The sequence below is a fragment of the Carcharodon carcharias genome, chromosome 14 (genome assembly GCF_017639515.1).
Source record: "Carcharodon carcharias isolate sCarCar2 chromosome 14, sCarCar2.pri, whole genome shotgun sequence".
Lineage (NCBI taxonomy): Eukaryota > Metazoa > Chordata > Chondrichthyes > Lamniformes > Lamnidae > Carcharodon > Carcharodon carcharias.
In genome coordinates, this window is record NC_054480.1 from 393547 (window position 1) to 409040 (window position 15494).

Sequence of the window (15494 nt, forward strand, 5' to 3'; positions counted from 1 at the left end):
TTTTTCTCAGAATAAAAAGGGGGTGCTGAGGGTAAAAGTGACATTTTAAAATTGAGGTGTTTTTATTGTAATAAAGTTGGACAAATGAAATCGATGTGTTTGAAGTTGCATGGAAAATCTGTTGGAATTATAGAATTGCAGAAAAGTACTGGAAGTAAGAGTACTGTGTGTTCTGAGCTCCAGGCACAGGAAAAAACAGTGGTTTGTGTACAGGTAAAACAGGGAGAATCAGTGATAGGTAAAGAAGCGGGAATGTGTTCACAATTTACCCAAGAGAATTCTGAGGAGCAGGTTGCAGAAATGTTTAGAGATTTTGTGTATGAAGGGAAATTCTTTACATGTGTAGAGGGTGGAGTAGGTAAAGATGTTAAAATTTTAAGAGACACAGGGGCTAGTCAATGCTTACTGTTATGGGATAGTGATATTTGTTGTCCAGAGGGAGTATTGCAGGAACAGGTGATGATAAGTGAGGTTCATGTCAATGCTAAACCTTGTGGAAGGTAAATTTAAAGAGTAAGTAGAAAACGGGTGAGATGATTGTTGAATTAGTGGAAAAATTGCCTTTTGCGGAGGTTCAATTTATTCTGATATAGCTGGATCACAAATCTGGGTGATGCCTATGGTAGTTGAGCAGCCTGTAGGGGTGTCTTCAACAGAAATGTTGCAGAGAGCATCCTGGATTGTTTGCAGATTGTGGTAACGAGATAGGCTCATATGTTGAAACAAGAAAAACAGGAAGGACAGGCAATTTAAAGGCAGGAAGACGATGTGGAAATCCAATTAGCCAACACTGTGTTTGATAACATTGTTCAGGAAAAAGACTAGAGGACAATTCAGCTAAAGTGTTTAAATCAAGGCAGTTGGTGGATTACAGAAAAAAGATTTGTAAATAAAGTATTTATATCAGACAGCTTACTCAGAAACAGAGGCAAAATGTATTCCAGAGTGTTATTACCTTAAGGGTAATATTTTAATGAGAAAATTCAGGCCTTGTCATGCTTCAGCAAATGGAAGCTGGAGGGAGGTGCATCAGATTGGGGTTGGGCATAAAAATGAGATCCTGAGTCTAGTTCATGAAATTCCAATAGGGGAGCATTTAGGAATTAAAAAGACACCAGCGAAGAAAAAAAAATATTTTTTTGGCCCGGATTGCATTGGGGTGTAGTCAAATTTTGTAGAACACGTCGCACATGTAAGGTGATAGGGAAACTACAAGCAGTGATTAAGCTGGCACCTTTAATTCCAACAACAGCATTTGAAGAGCCTTTTACTAGGGTTATGATTGATTGTGTCAGACCCCTCACCAAGACAAAAAGTGGAAATCAGTACTCACTGACAATAATGGCTGCTTCTATCAGATTTCCTGAAGCAATATCTTTGAGAAACATTACAACAAAGAAGATTGTGGACGAGTTAACTAAATCTTTTACAAAATATGGTTTACCTAAGGAAATATAATCAGATCAGGATTCAAATTTTGTGTCACAGCTGTTTAAGGAAGTAATGAGCAGTTTGGGAATAAAACAATCTAAGTCAACAGCTTATCATCCTGAGTCACAAGGGGCTTTGGAAGATGGCATCAAACTCTAAAAACTATGATGAGAACGTACAGTCAGGATTATCCACGGGTTTGGCATAGGGGAATTCCATTCTTGTTATTTGCTATTAGGGATGCTCCTAATGCATCGACTGGTTTTAATCCTTTCGAACTAGTCTATGGTCATGAGGTAATTGGGCCACTGAAATTGATTTATGGGAAATTGCTGGGTCAAAATTCAGAAGCTACTCCTCGATTACCTATCAAACTTCAAAGAGAGATCTTCAGAGAGAGATTCGACAGAGCATGTGAGTTGGCTAGGGAACATTTAAAGATATCACAGCAAGTGATGAAAGTGGGGCAGACAGGAAAGCTACAGCTTGGAATTTTGCTGGAGAGAGACTGCTAGTTCTGTTATCAATACTGGGCGATTCATTAAAGACAAGGTTTAGTGGGCCTTACAGGATTGAAAAGAAATTGAATGAAGTAAATTATTTAATAATTACTCCAGATAGAAGAAAGAAGTAGAGGGTGTGTCATGTAAGTATGCTTAAAAAGTACTTTGACAGGGAAGACGAACAAAGAGGTATTAGTAGGGGTAGATGAGGAGAAAGAGGTAGAAGTACAGGACTCTGAAATTGATTTTCCTCCAATCAAATTAGTTAATGAGGGGGTTGAAAATTCAAATGTAATATTGAATTACCTTCCAGACAAGTGTCAGTGATTTTGAAAAGCTATTGCAGTCACACAAAGCTATTTGTGGAGATAATTTGGGGAGGAAAGATTTAGCTATAAATGATGTGTCTGTAGAAGTTGCATCTTCGGTAAGTCAACATCCTTATAGATTAAACCTGGCAAAGTCATCACAAGTACAAAAATAAATTGATTTCATGCTTCAAAATAATATCATTGTCTAGTTGCAGTAACCGGAGTTCGCCTATTGTACTGGTACCGAAACCAGATGGAACACAAATACTATGTAGACTATCTAAAAGTGATTCATATCCTATACCACGGTTGGAGGATTGTATTGAGAAAGTGGGACAATCAAAATTTATCATAAAGATTGACTTGCTAAAAGGATATTGGCAAGTACCGTTATCGGAGAGAGCAAAGGCGATATTGGCTTTCGTGATGCCAAATGGACTATATCGGCTTAAAGTCATGCCATTTGGTATGAAGAATGCACCAGTAACATATCAAAGACTGACAAACAAAGTAATTGCAGGTCTGAGCAATTGGGCTGTTTATATTGACGACTTGACAGTTTTCAGTCCTACATGGGAGGAGCATTTACAATACCTGGAAGAATTATTTACTTGTCTACAAGAAGCTAATTTGGTGATGAACTTGGCTAAAAGTGAAAATGCAAAAGCGCAAGTTATGTATCTAGGCCATTCTGTTCGACATGCTAAGGTAGCTCCGAGAGATGTGAAACTGGAGGCTATCGTGGATTTCCCTGTGCCTACTACAAAACAAGAAATTATGAGCTTTCTGGGCATGAATGGGTTTTATCAGAAATGTGTACCAAATTTTAGCAGTCTGGTTGCTCCACTGACTGAGCTATTAAAAAAGAACAAGTTTCAATGGACACAGGAGGGTCAGAAGGTATTTGACAATTTGAAAACTGTATTAGATACGACACCAGTTTTGGCAGTACCCAATTACACCAAGCAATTTAAGTTGGCCATTGACCAAGCGATATAGGCATTGGGGCCGGACTGTTAGAAGAAGATAACACTGGAATTGAAAAACCGATGGGGTATTTTTCATGGAAGTTGAACGCACAACAGAGAAGATATTCAACGACCGAAAAGGAGACTTTGGGTGTGGTGTTAGCGTTGCAGCATTTTGAAATTTGTGGCAAACGATTCGTCTGAAATAATTTTATACAGATCACAATCCTTTAAAGTTTCTGGACAAATTTCAAGACAGAAGTGCAGCCATTTAATCTACAGATTATATATGTTGCTGGACAGGAAAATCTGATCGCAGATGCTTGATAAAGAGTTTGACACTTAAAGGGAAAATTGGAGATTTAAAAACCTGGACTCTGAACTGGAATGATTTCTGTTGACACAAAGGATTTGTATATGTATATTGTTATGTTCAATCCGTGCATCTGGTATTTAATAGTGTCAGTATATAGATAAGTATGGGAGATAGTATAAGATGGGTTAATAAAAATGAAGCTGCCTTTCTAAATTATGACGGTTCATTTTTCAATAGGGAGGGGGATATCAGGAAGATATATTCTCATAATATTATTGGAATTTATTGTAAAATAGAGTAATAATGGGATGTGTCTATATGTGTGTGTGTGGGAGACTTAATTGAATTAATTGGGCACTTTGATGTAAGAAGAGAAGTTAGGTTTGAAATGTTAACTGGTTAAACATGGCAAAGTTTAGAAACATAGCTGTCAAGGGAGCATTTGCAATTTTAAATAAACCAGACCAGATTGTTTTCAAAGAGGGAGCGAAATGTGTCACCTAGTCAGGTGAAGTTTAGAAAGAGTGTGTTTATTTCTCCTAAAGGTTACTGGTAAAACTTAGTGCTATGAGAGGCTTTTATTATCAGGAAGATAAAAAGACATAGTGAAACAATGGGGACTTGCATTCAAAGAGGAAAATATGTGTAAAGGAGAGAAGACTGTTTATAAGGGAAGGCATTTTAAGACCTTACAATTATGAAAAAGCCTTCAACATCTATGCCTCAAATTGCTGTCTTCAAGGGACCGAAGTTAAGAAAACTCACTTTGAATTTGACATTGTTCAGAGCATCATGTTTCTTTGCCTGGGTCTTTTAAAATCTGTGTCTTACTGTTGCCTTAATGAAAGTGTAACTGGGAGTTAGATTGATTAGAGGATTTAGAAGTTATCATAGTAATTAGTACATCTATATGTATTTAAAACTCATTTCTCTTATTAATAAATGTTTAATTTAGTTTTATAAAAACTTAAGTTTTTTTTATTCATTCACGGGATGTGGGCGTCGCTGGCTGGGCCAGCATTTATTACCCATCCCTAATTGTCCTTGAGAAGGTGGTGCTGAACTGCTGCCTTGAACCCTGCAGTCCGTGTGATGTAACTACACCCACAGTACTGTTAGGGAGGGAGTTCCAGGATGTAACCCAGCGACAGTGAAGGAACGGCGATATATTTCCAAGTCAGGATGGTGAGTGGCTTGGAGGGGAACCTGCAGGTGGTGATGTTCCCATCTATCTGCTGCCCTTGTCCTTCTGGATAGTAATGGTCATGGGTTTGGAAGGTTTTGCCGAAGGAGCCTTGGTGAATTACTGCAGTGCACCTTGTAAATGGTACACACTGCTGCTACTGTGTGTCGGTGGTAGAGGGAGTGAATGTTTGTCGATGTGGTGCCAATCAAGTGACTGCTTTGTCCTGGACGTGCTAAGCTTGAGTATTGTAGGAGCTGCACTCATCCAGGCAAGTGGGGAGCATTCCATCCCACTCCTGACTGGTGCCTTGTAGATGGACAGGCTTTGGGGAATCAGGGGGTGAGTTACTTGTTGCACTATTCCTAGCCTCTGACCTGCTCTTGTAGCCACTGTATTCATATGGCTTGTGCATTTCATTTTCTGGTTAATGGTAACCCTCAGGATGTTGCTAGTGAGGGATTCAGCGACGGTAATGTCATTGAATGTCCAGGGGAGATGGTTAGATTCTCTCTTGTTTGAGATAGTCATTGCCTGACACTTGTGTGGTGCAAATGTTACTTGACATTTGTCAGCCCAAACCTGGATATTGTCCAGGTCTTGCTGCTTTTGGACATGGACTGCTTCAGTATCTGAGGAGTCGTGAATGGTGCTGAACATTGTGCAATCATCAGCGAACATTCTAATTCTGACCTTATGATGGAAGGAAGGTCATTGATGAAGCAGCTGAAGATGGTTGGGCCGAGGACACTACCCTGAGGAACTCCTGCACTGATGTCCTGGAGCTGAGATGACTGACCTCCAACAATCACAACCATCTTCCTTTGTGCTAGGTATGACTCCAACCAGTGGAGATTTTTCCCCGATTCCCACTGACTCCAGTTTTGCTAGGGCTCCTTGATGCCACACTCGATCAAACGTTGCCTTGATGTCAAGGGCAGTCACTCTCACCTCACCTCGGAGTTCAGCTCTTTTGTCCATGTTTGAATCAAGGCTGTAATGATGTCAGGTGCTGAGTGACCCTGGCGGAACCCAAACTGGGCGTCAGTGAGCAGGTTATTGCTAAGCAAGTGCCGCTTGATAGCACTGTTGTTGACCCCTTCCATTACTTTAATGGTGATGGAGAGTAGGCTGATGGTGCAGTAATTGGTCTGGTTAGATTTGTCCTGCTTTTTGGGTCCTCGCGTAACAAGAATCTAAAGGTTGTTGGCTTAGATTGGAATGTGGAACTCAAAACACAAACAGATCAGCCATGATCTTATTGAATGGTGGAGCAGGCAAGAGGGGCTGAATAGCCTTCGTCTGCTGCTATATATATATATATATATATATATATATGTTCGTATGTACATGAGACTCCAGACCCACAGCAGTGTAGTTGACTCTTAGCTGCCCTCTGAAGGACCGAGCAATAAAAGCATTTTTCATCTTAGCCAAAACTGTGCCCTGCCTTTAATCTTATTTCATCTGGCATTACAAACGGCAGCCAGGAGGAGGCAGTGCTATACCTGACCTGGTTGCTATGAGTGGGTGCCTGGAGCTGGGGCTGTTCAAACTCTCTCTGGTTTGTGGTAAACCGCTGTACAGCAGCAAGTCCTGCTCCGTGAGAATAGCCAGAACGGGTTTTTCCACATCACTGGACACCTGCTCTGTCAGCCGGCCTTTATCTTTGAGCCTGTGTGATATTACACAGTGCTAACGCAGCCCTTTTTCCACACAGTGAGGGTTTCCTTCATTTATGTGTGCTGTGCCCGAAAGCAGGTCCTTGGTTCATTGCAGGCTGATGTTTCATTTTGAGCTATTTTCTTGGCAGTTTTTGTCAGTGATGGTTTACCATTGCCTTCCTCTCTCAGGAGCAGGATGTAGGCCCCAAGTTTACCTCAGCCAGAACGGGAATGAAGCCCACGCTGTTGGTGTTAATCTGAACCACATGCTAGCCATCTGAGCTAAGAGGCTCTCCACACTGAAGATTAAGAGGCCAGTTCAATTTACCTTTTTTTTATAAAGAGCAACCTGACCTCTTCTAAGAATCTTGAGTAATGGAACTGTCTGAGTGGAGATCACACACCAAGTCTGGTTTCTATAGATGGTGCCCTGCTGGGTTAAGGGATGAAAAATGGACCCCTGCTTCAAGAAACTTCTGCTAGCTTCCCTACCCGTGTTGAGTGCTTGCTAAGTTCAGAAACACACCTTCTGAAATTTGTCGCGTTCTTCCGCCTAAACTAAGTACTGATGCCCTTTGCACTTTCTGTATGTTGATAAGATAGGTTTAGTTCTAGCCATTACTCGAATGTTAATGTGTGAGCTGTTTGTGTCAAGATTTGGGCTAGTTCTGGCACTTATTCACCGGAACATCTGAGACTGTACTGGATCCCATTTCAGGAGCAAAGCAACAGTAAGTTTACAGTGATATTCAGTCCTTTAAATTCTGTTTGGTTTGATGCAGTGACTCGAGAATATCCAGTGGAGATTGTATCAGATCTGGAATCAAAGAACCCATTGCTTACTTGGGTTAAGAAAAAGGTGTAAAAATGGGAGAATTCTGCACAACTGCAATGGGACCTGGAAGTAACAGGTTAAAATTGTTTATTCAACATGTTATTGCAATCCCATTGTCTTGTTTAATCATCCATGTAGCCCTCTTTCTGTATAATTAATCTTTGAACACGCCCCGAAACCATTTTAGTTTCATAATTACTTTGACATTCACGCACAGTGCCAAAAGAGAAATCTGCTTCTAGAAAGACGTAATGAGTTTGTGTAAATACTGCAGCAGTTCCAGCTTGCATTTATAAGAATCTTTAATGCAGATAAAACCTCCTCTACAGAGCTATACTCAAACAAAACACAACCTTGAAACGAGATTTTGCAGAGAAGCTTAGGACTGCAATATTGTCAAAGATACAGCCGTTCTGATTGAGAGGCTTTCCCTGTCCAATACTCATTGCACTCCCACTGAGCCTGTACTCCCTCCCACCCCAGCTGCTCTCCAACATTCTTCCCTCCAACCACTTCTCACAGCGTGTTTCTCCACTGATACTTACCCAGACTGGCTCCAAGCCACCCCACTGCCAACTGACCTCCCCTTCTCTTCCTGCCACTCTTTCCTGTCTCTCTCCCTGTGCTCCTATTCCTCCCTCTCTGCCTCACCCTCCCTTCCCCTCCTCATTCGCCCTGCCTACCCCTCCTCATTCACCCTGCCTACCTTCCTCCCTCACCCTCCCTCTCCTCCTCCCAACCCTCCTCTCTGTCTCCCTCCTGGAAAATGTTGAGTGTCTTATTTTAAGCAAGAGATTTGACTAGAGGCAAAGATGCTTTTTTCAAAGTGACCTTTATTTACATACTCATCAATGTGCAGGATTATAGAACGTTAGGACAGAGCCACTGCTCCTCTCTCAGAATCTCCTCATTCTCTTTCTGTGTGACATCACTATTATATAGCTCCTTACACACGTTTAGTAGTTATTATTAGAATAATGTTAGAGTTAACCCTTTACATCACCCCCCCCCCAAGTCTTTATCTCTACATGCTATGTACATATCCTTCTACACCTTGCCCCCCCAAAGTTTCTGTTTTTAGAGGGATAATCTTTGTGATGATTTCACCAATTTCCCTGAACGTATATGGAGTTCTTTTTGAGGTTGTTGATCTGTTGCTCCAAACTCATTCTCTGAGGATCATTATTTCTTGTTTCCATCATTATTGGTTCTAAAGTCATAGTTTCCTCCTGTGGATTAGTGTGTGCAACCCATTCAGATAATGGCTTCTTGTTCAATGAACTAGGCATTCCTATTTCTTAGGATGATACCTGTTTTTGTCTGGACAAGATATGGTCTTGGTAGTTGCAACCTCTCCATTACAGTATCTTTGCGGGGAGGTGATGGTACAGTGGTATTGTCACTGGACTTGGGTCGCCACGGTAATGCTCTGGGGACCAGGGTTCAAATCCCACCACTGCCCTCCTTCAGCTGATGAATCAGTGCTCCTTCATGTTGAACATCACTTGGAGGAAGCACTAAGGGTGGCAAAGGTGCAGAATGTACTCTGGGTGGGGGACTTCAATGTCCATCACCAAGAGTGGCTCGGTAGCACCACTACTGACCGAGCTGGCTGAGTCCTAAAGGACATAGCTGCTAGACTGGGTCTGCGGCAGGTGGTGAGAGAACCAACAAGAGGGAAAAACATACTTGACCTCATCCTCACCAACCTGCCTGCCGCAGATGCATCAGTCCATGACAGTTTCAGTAGGACACTGCACAGTTGTTGTCGAGACAAACATTGAGGATACCCTTCATCGTGTTGTGTAGCACTACCACTGTGCTAAATGGGATAGATTCCGAACAGTTCTAGCAACTCAAGACTGGGCATCCATGAGGCGCTGTGGGCCATCAGCAGCAGAATTGTACTTAACTACAATCTGTAACCTCATGGCCTGGCATATCCCCAACACTACTATTACCATCAAGCCAGGGGATCAACCCTGGTTCAATGAAGAGTGCAGGAGGGCATGTCAGGAGCAGCAGCAGGCATACCTGAAAATGAGGTGTCAACATGGTAAAGCTGTAAAACTTGTGTGCCAAACAGCAAAAGCGGCAAGTGATAGAGCTAAGCGATCCCACAACCAATGGATCAGATATAAGCTCTGCAGTCCTCACATCCAGATCTGAATGGTGGTGGACAATTAAACAACTCACTGGAGGAGGTGCTCTACAAATATCCCCATCCTCAATGATGGGAGAGCCCAGCACATCAGTGCAAAAGATAAGGCTGAAGCATTTGCTACAATCTTCAGCCAGAAATGCCATGTGGTTGATCCAACTTGGCCTCCTCCAGAGGACCCCAGCATCACAGATGCCAGTCTCCAGCTGATTTGATTCACTCCACATGATATCAAGAAACGGCTGAAGACATTGGATACTGCAAAGGCTATGGGCCCTGACAATATCCCAGCAATAGTACCGAAGACCTGTGCTCCAGAACTTGCTACGCCCCTAGCTAACCTATTCCAGTACAGCTACAATACTGGCATCTACCCGCCTATGTGGAAATTAGCCCAGGTACGTCCTGTACACAAAAAGCAGGACAAATCCAACCCGGCCAATTACTGCCCCATCAGTCTACTCTTGATCGTCAGTAAAGTAATGGAAGGGGTCATCAACAGTGCTATCAAGTGGCACTTGCTTAGTAAAAGCCTGCTCAGTGACATCCAGTTTGGGTTCCACCAGGGCCAATCAGCTCCTGACCTCATTACAGACTTGTTTCAAACATGGACAAAAGAGCTGAACTCCCGAGGTGAGGTAAGAGTGACTGCCCTTGACATTAAAGCCGCATTTGACCGAGTGTAGCATCAAGGAGCCCTAGCAAAACTGGAGTCAAGGGGAATCGGGGAAAACTCTCCGCTGGTTGGAGTCATATCTAGCACAAAGGAAGATGATTGTGTTTGTTAGAGGTCAGTCACCTCAGCTCCAGGACATCACTGCAGAAGTTCCCCAGGGTAGTGTCCTCGGCCCAACCATCTTCAGCTGCTTCATCAATGATCTTCCTTTCATCATAAGACCAGAAGTGGGGATGTTCGCTGATGATTGCACAATGTTCAGCACCATTCGTAACTCCTGTTATGACGCAGCAGATGATGTGTGCCAAGCAGATCAAGTCCATGAAGGAAACTTGATTGTGCTATCACAACAGTTTCTGTATCTTGTCTGTCCTGCTTTCTACTCTTAATTAGCACATTCCTTTAGATAATATCACGACCTTCAACACCTCTTCATCCTTTTGTCTGTGACATCTTATGGTTATCTCCACCTATTACTGGCTGCTTGTCCCAACAAACCCCCTCCCCCTTAAACCAGCTTATATTTCACCCCTTTCCTATTTTTACTTAGTTCTGTTGAAGGGTCATGAGGACTCGAAACATCAACTGTGCTCTTCTCCGCCGATGCTGCAGGTCTTGCTGAGTTTTTCCAGGTATTTCTGTTTCTATTTTCATCGGAGGCTACCTCTTTGTTCAGCCCCTGCCTGGCCAGCACATCATCTGCAATGCTACAGACAACATATAACAAGATACTAACCTGATCCTTGTTAGTCTTACTCGTGAGATCCAAAGTACTTCAATAATGAGTGAAATGCTTTCTTCTGTTTTGCCATTACTTGTTCTGTGTGGGGTCCTCTGGAACGATTCTGGGAGAGGTCGGGTAGAATTCATTGCTCACCCTGGGTCGATGTTCCCATTTCCTGCGCTGTTTTCCGTGCTAGCCACTGGGCTGTCCTCATGGTTTCTCTCTCTTTGGTCCAATGACCAGGTAGGCCTCAAAGCCCTTCACCTGCTGCTCTCTGCTGCTTTTGGGTTTCTCTTCAGGCTGTTTTCTGCCATTTTACACTGCTTTTCTGTGGCTATGATCACAATTGCCACCATCAGTCATTGGCTGCTCTTGGCAGATGTTGGTTATCTAACTCTTAGCAAGAGATTTGACTGGCAACAACGAGCCTTATTCAAAGTAACCGTTATTTACATATTTAACAATGTGCAGGATTATAGAGCGTTAGGACAGAGCCACTGTTCATCTCTCAGAATCTCCTCATTCTCTTTCTGTGTGACATCACTATTATATAGCTCCTTACGCACATGCTCAGTAGCTATTGTTAGAGTAGTCTTAGAGTTAACCCTTTTACATCTCATTCCTCACTCCCTCCTTCCCCTCTCACTCTCCCTCTCCTCCCCCTCCTTAAACTTCCTCCCTCCCCTTCCCCACTCTGCCTCCCCCTGTCTCTCCTTCCCTCTCCCTCCCTCGCTCTGTCCATACCTGTATATCACACCCCTGCCTCCCTCTGTCCATTCCTGTACACTTGCCTCCCTCTGGCCTACTTTGCTCCCTCCCAATTCTCCCATTCTCTGTCTCCCTTCCACCCATCCCCTCCAGCTGTTTCTCAATTTCCTCCCCCTCTCTAATTACACATTGTTCACACAATTTACAGGAATTTAATCTTTTGAAAGCTGCCATCTCCCTCCTTTGTTATTCACTTTTTGCTGCCAGTTCCTCTGCTAGAGGTGCTAATCTTGCTGGGGGTCCTCTCCATCCCTCTAAGATCTCTCACAATCAGCAAGTCTACATAGCGAATTCTGGCAGGCTGGTTGATTATGGAATGCATTACCCAGCTGCTCCTGTCCTTGCCACCATACACTGGGCACACTCCATAGGGAGCACTGGTTAAATGTCTCAAAGCAGAAATTGTGGATGATTCTATTTTTTTTCTTCAGCATGAAGCCATTTGGAAATAGTCTGGTTTTGCGCTGGCTGAGATTCCTGATGCAGAACAAACCAGGCCGTGTATTCACTATACCCCCTGACCTTCCCCTCCCCGAAGCTGAACGTTCAGTGCTCAGCAAAGGACTTAGTTTCATACCCCTACGCCCTCATCTCAGTGAATTTCGGGCTCGGCACGATGCTGAACTCTTCTTCCGCCGTCTTCGTCTCCATGCTCACTTCTTTGGGCAGGAGTCCTCTCCCCATTCAACGGATCCTTTTACCCACCTCCAATATTCTCCCTCCACCTGGACCCCTCCCTCTGGATTCTTATCTTCTCTTGATCTTTTCATTGAGAACTGTTGGCGCGACATTAGTCGTCTCAATTTCTCTGCTCCTCTCACCCATTCTAATCTCTCTCTCTCTGAACTTACTGCACTCCATTCTCTCAGGTCCAACCCCAACATTGTCATCAAACCCGCTGACAAGGGTGGTGCTGTTGTTGTCTGGTGCACTGACGTCTACCTCGCGGAGGCTGAGCGTCAACTCGCAGACACTTCCTCCTACCTCTCCCTGGACCATGACTCCACCACTGAACATCAAGCCATTGTTTCCAGGACTGTTACTGACCTCATCTCCTCTGGAGATCTTCCTTCCACAGCTTCCAACCTGCTAGTCTCCCAACCTCGGACAGCCCGCTTCTACCTCCTACCCAAAATCCACAAACAGAACTGTCCCGGCAGACCGATCGTGTCAGCCTGTTCCTGCTCCATGGAACTCATTTCTCGCTATCTTGACGCCCTTCTCTCTCCCCTTGTCCAGTCCCTTCCCACCTACATTCGTGATTCCTCTGACACCTTACGTCACATCAACAATTTCCAGTTCCGTAGCCCCAACCGCCTCCTCTTCACCGTGGACGTCCAATCCCTCTACACCTCCATCCCCCACCAGGATGGTCTGAGGGCCCTTAGCTTCTTCCTCAAACAGAGGCCCGAACAATCCCCACCCACCACTACTCTCCTCCACAACAAAAACAGAATTACCTGGAAAAACTCAGCAGGTCTGGCAGCATCGTCGGAGAAGAAAAGAGTTGACGTTTCGAGTCCTCATGACCCTTCGAGGACTCGAAACGTCAACTCTTTTCTTCTCCGCCGATGCAGCCAGACCTGCTGAGTTTTTCCAGGTAATTCTGTTTTTGTTTTGGATTTCCAGCATCCGCAGTTTTTTTGTTTTTTACTACTCTCCTCCGTCTGGCTGAACTTGTTCTCACACTGAACAATTTCTCCTTCAACTCCTGTCACTTCCTCCAAATTAAAGGTGTGGCTATGGGTACCCACATGGGCCCCAGCTATGCCTGTCTCTTTATGGGGTATGTGGGACATTCCTTGTTCCAGTCCTACTCTGGCCCCCTCCCACAAATCTTTCTCCGGTACATTGATGATTACTTCGGTGCTGCTTCATGCTCTCGTCGGGGCCTGGAAAAATTTATTAATTTTGCTTCCAATCTCCACCCCTCCATCATTTTCAAATGCTCCATCTCTGACACTTCCCTTCCCTTCCTTGACCACTCTGTCTCAATTTCTGGTGATAGACTGTCCACCAATATCCATTACAAGCCTACCGACTCCCACAGCTACCTCGACTACAGCTCCTCCACCCCGCTTCCTGTTAGGACTCCATCCCATTCTCTCAGTTCCTTCACCTCCGTCGCATCTGTTCTGATGATGCCACTTTCCAAAACAGTTCCTCTGACATGTCCTCCTTCTTGCTTAACCGAGGTTTTCCATCCACCGTGGTTGACAGGACCCTCAACCGTGTCCGGCCCATCTCCCGCGCATCCGCCTTCATGCCTTCTGCTCCCTCCCAAAAACATGATAGAGTCCCCCTTGTCCTCACTTATCACCCCACCAGCCTCCACATTCAAAGGATCATCCTCTGACATTTCCGCCAATTCCAGCATGACGCCACCACCAAAAACATCTTCCCTTCATGCCCCCTGGCGGCATTCCATAGGGATCGTGACGCCCTGGTCCACTCCTCCATCACCCCTTACTCCTCAACCCCCTCCTATGGCACCTCCCCATGCAAACGCAGAATATGCAACACCTGCCCCTTCACTTCCTCTCTCCTCACAGTCCAAGGACCCAAACACTCCTTTCAAGTGAAGCAGCATTTCACTTGCACTTCCCTCAACTTAGTCTACTGCATTCGTTGCTCCCAATGTGGTCTCCACTACATTGGAGAGACCAAACGCAGACTGGGTGACCGCTTGACAGAACACTCCACCCTGCTCTCTTGCCCACATGTCTGTCCTTGGCTTGCTGCATTGTTCCAGTGAAGCTCAACGCAAACTGGAGGAACAGCACCTCATCTTCCAACTAGGCACTTTACAGCCTTCCGGACTGAATATTGAGTTCAACAATTTTAGATCTTGAACTCCCTCCTCCATCCCTACCCCCTTTCCGTTTCTTCCCCCTCCTTTTTGTTTTTTCCAATAATTTGTAAAGATTTTTCTTTTCCCACCTATTTCCATTATTTTTAAATGTATTCCACCCATCATTTATTTCACCCCATCCCCACCAGAGCTACCTTGCTTGTCCTGCTTTCCACTCTTAATTAGCACATTCTTTTAGATAATATCACCACCTTCAACACCTCTTTGTTCTTTTGTCTGTGACACCTTTTGGTTATCTCCTGTTATCACTGCTTGCTTGTCCCAACAACCCCCCCTCCCCGTTCTACCCCCCCACCCCCACCCCTTAAACCAGCTTATATTTCACTCCTTTCCTATTTTTACTTAGTTCTATTGAAGGGTCATGAGGACTCGAAACGTCAACTTTGCTCTTCTCCGCCGATGCTGCCAGACCCGCTGAGTTTTTCCAGGTATTTCTGTTTTTGTTTTGGATTTCTAGCGTCCGCAGTTTTTCGTTTTTAAACCAGGAATCCATCTGGGTCCTCCAGAACTATCCTTTCTACATGACTCTTTTGAGGAAGGATATACCTGCCTTCGAGGAGTCTGTCAAAGGTTCACTATATTGATTATACTGATATAGATAGGTTGAGTGATGGGCAAAAATCTGGCAGATGGAGTATAATGTGGTAAATGTGAAGTTGTTCATTTGGCAGGAAGAATAAAAAGGCAGAGTATCACTTAAATGGAGAATGACTGCAGTGTTCCGAGGTGCAGAGGGATCTAGTTGCTCTAGTGCATGAGTCACAAAAAGTTAGTATGCAGGTACAGCAAGTAATTAAGAAGGCTAATGGAATGTTATCCTTTATTGCGAAGAATTGAACATAAAAGTAAGGATGTTATGCTTCAGTTTTTCAGGACATTGGTGAAACTGCATCTCGAATACTGTGTGTGGTTTGAGTCTCCTTATTTAAGGAAGGATGCAAATGCATTGGAGGTGGTTCTCGGAGGTTTACTAGATTGATGCCTGGAATGAGTGGGCTGTCTTATGAGGAAAGGTTGGACAGACTGGGCTTGTTTCCACTGGAGTTTAGAAGAGTGAGCGGTGATTTGATTGAAGTATACAA

General features: G+C 44.1%; 1 protein-coding gene across 10 annotated transcripts in view; it reads left to right on the forward strand.

The window, feature by feature from the left end:
* The window catches only part of LOC121287274 (tyrosine-protein kinase HCK-like), a 44188-nt gene that overhangs the window by 5170 nt on the left and 23524 nt on the right, over window positions 1-15494 (forward strand). For 2 of the 10 annotated variants that reach the window (XM_041204997.1, XM_041204991.1), the window contains exon 2: window positions 7159-7287. The exons of 4 other annotated variants lie outside the window; for them this stretch is intronic. The gene's annotated coding sequence lies outside the window, so the exon portion shown is untranslated. Of the gene's footprint in view, window positions 1-4679; window positions 4715-6930; window positions 7108-7158; window positions 7288-14791; window positions 14841-15494 lie in introns of those variants that run through there. 4 more of the 10 variants (XM_041204993.1, XM_041204998.1, XM_041204995.1 and 1 more) reach the window with 3 other exon arrangements.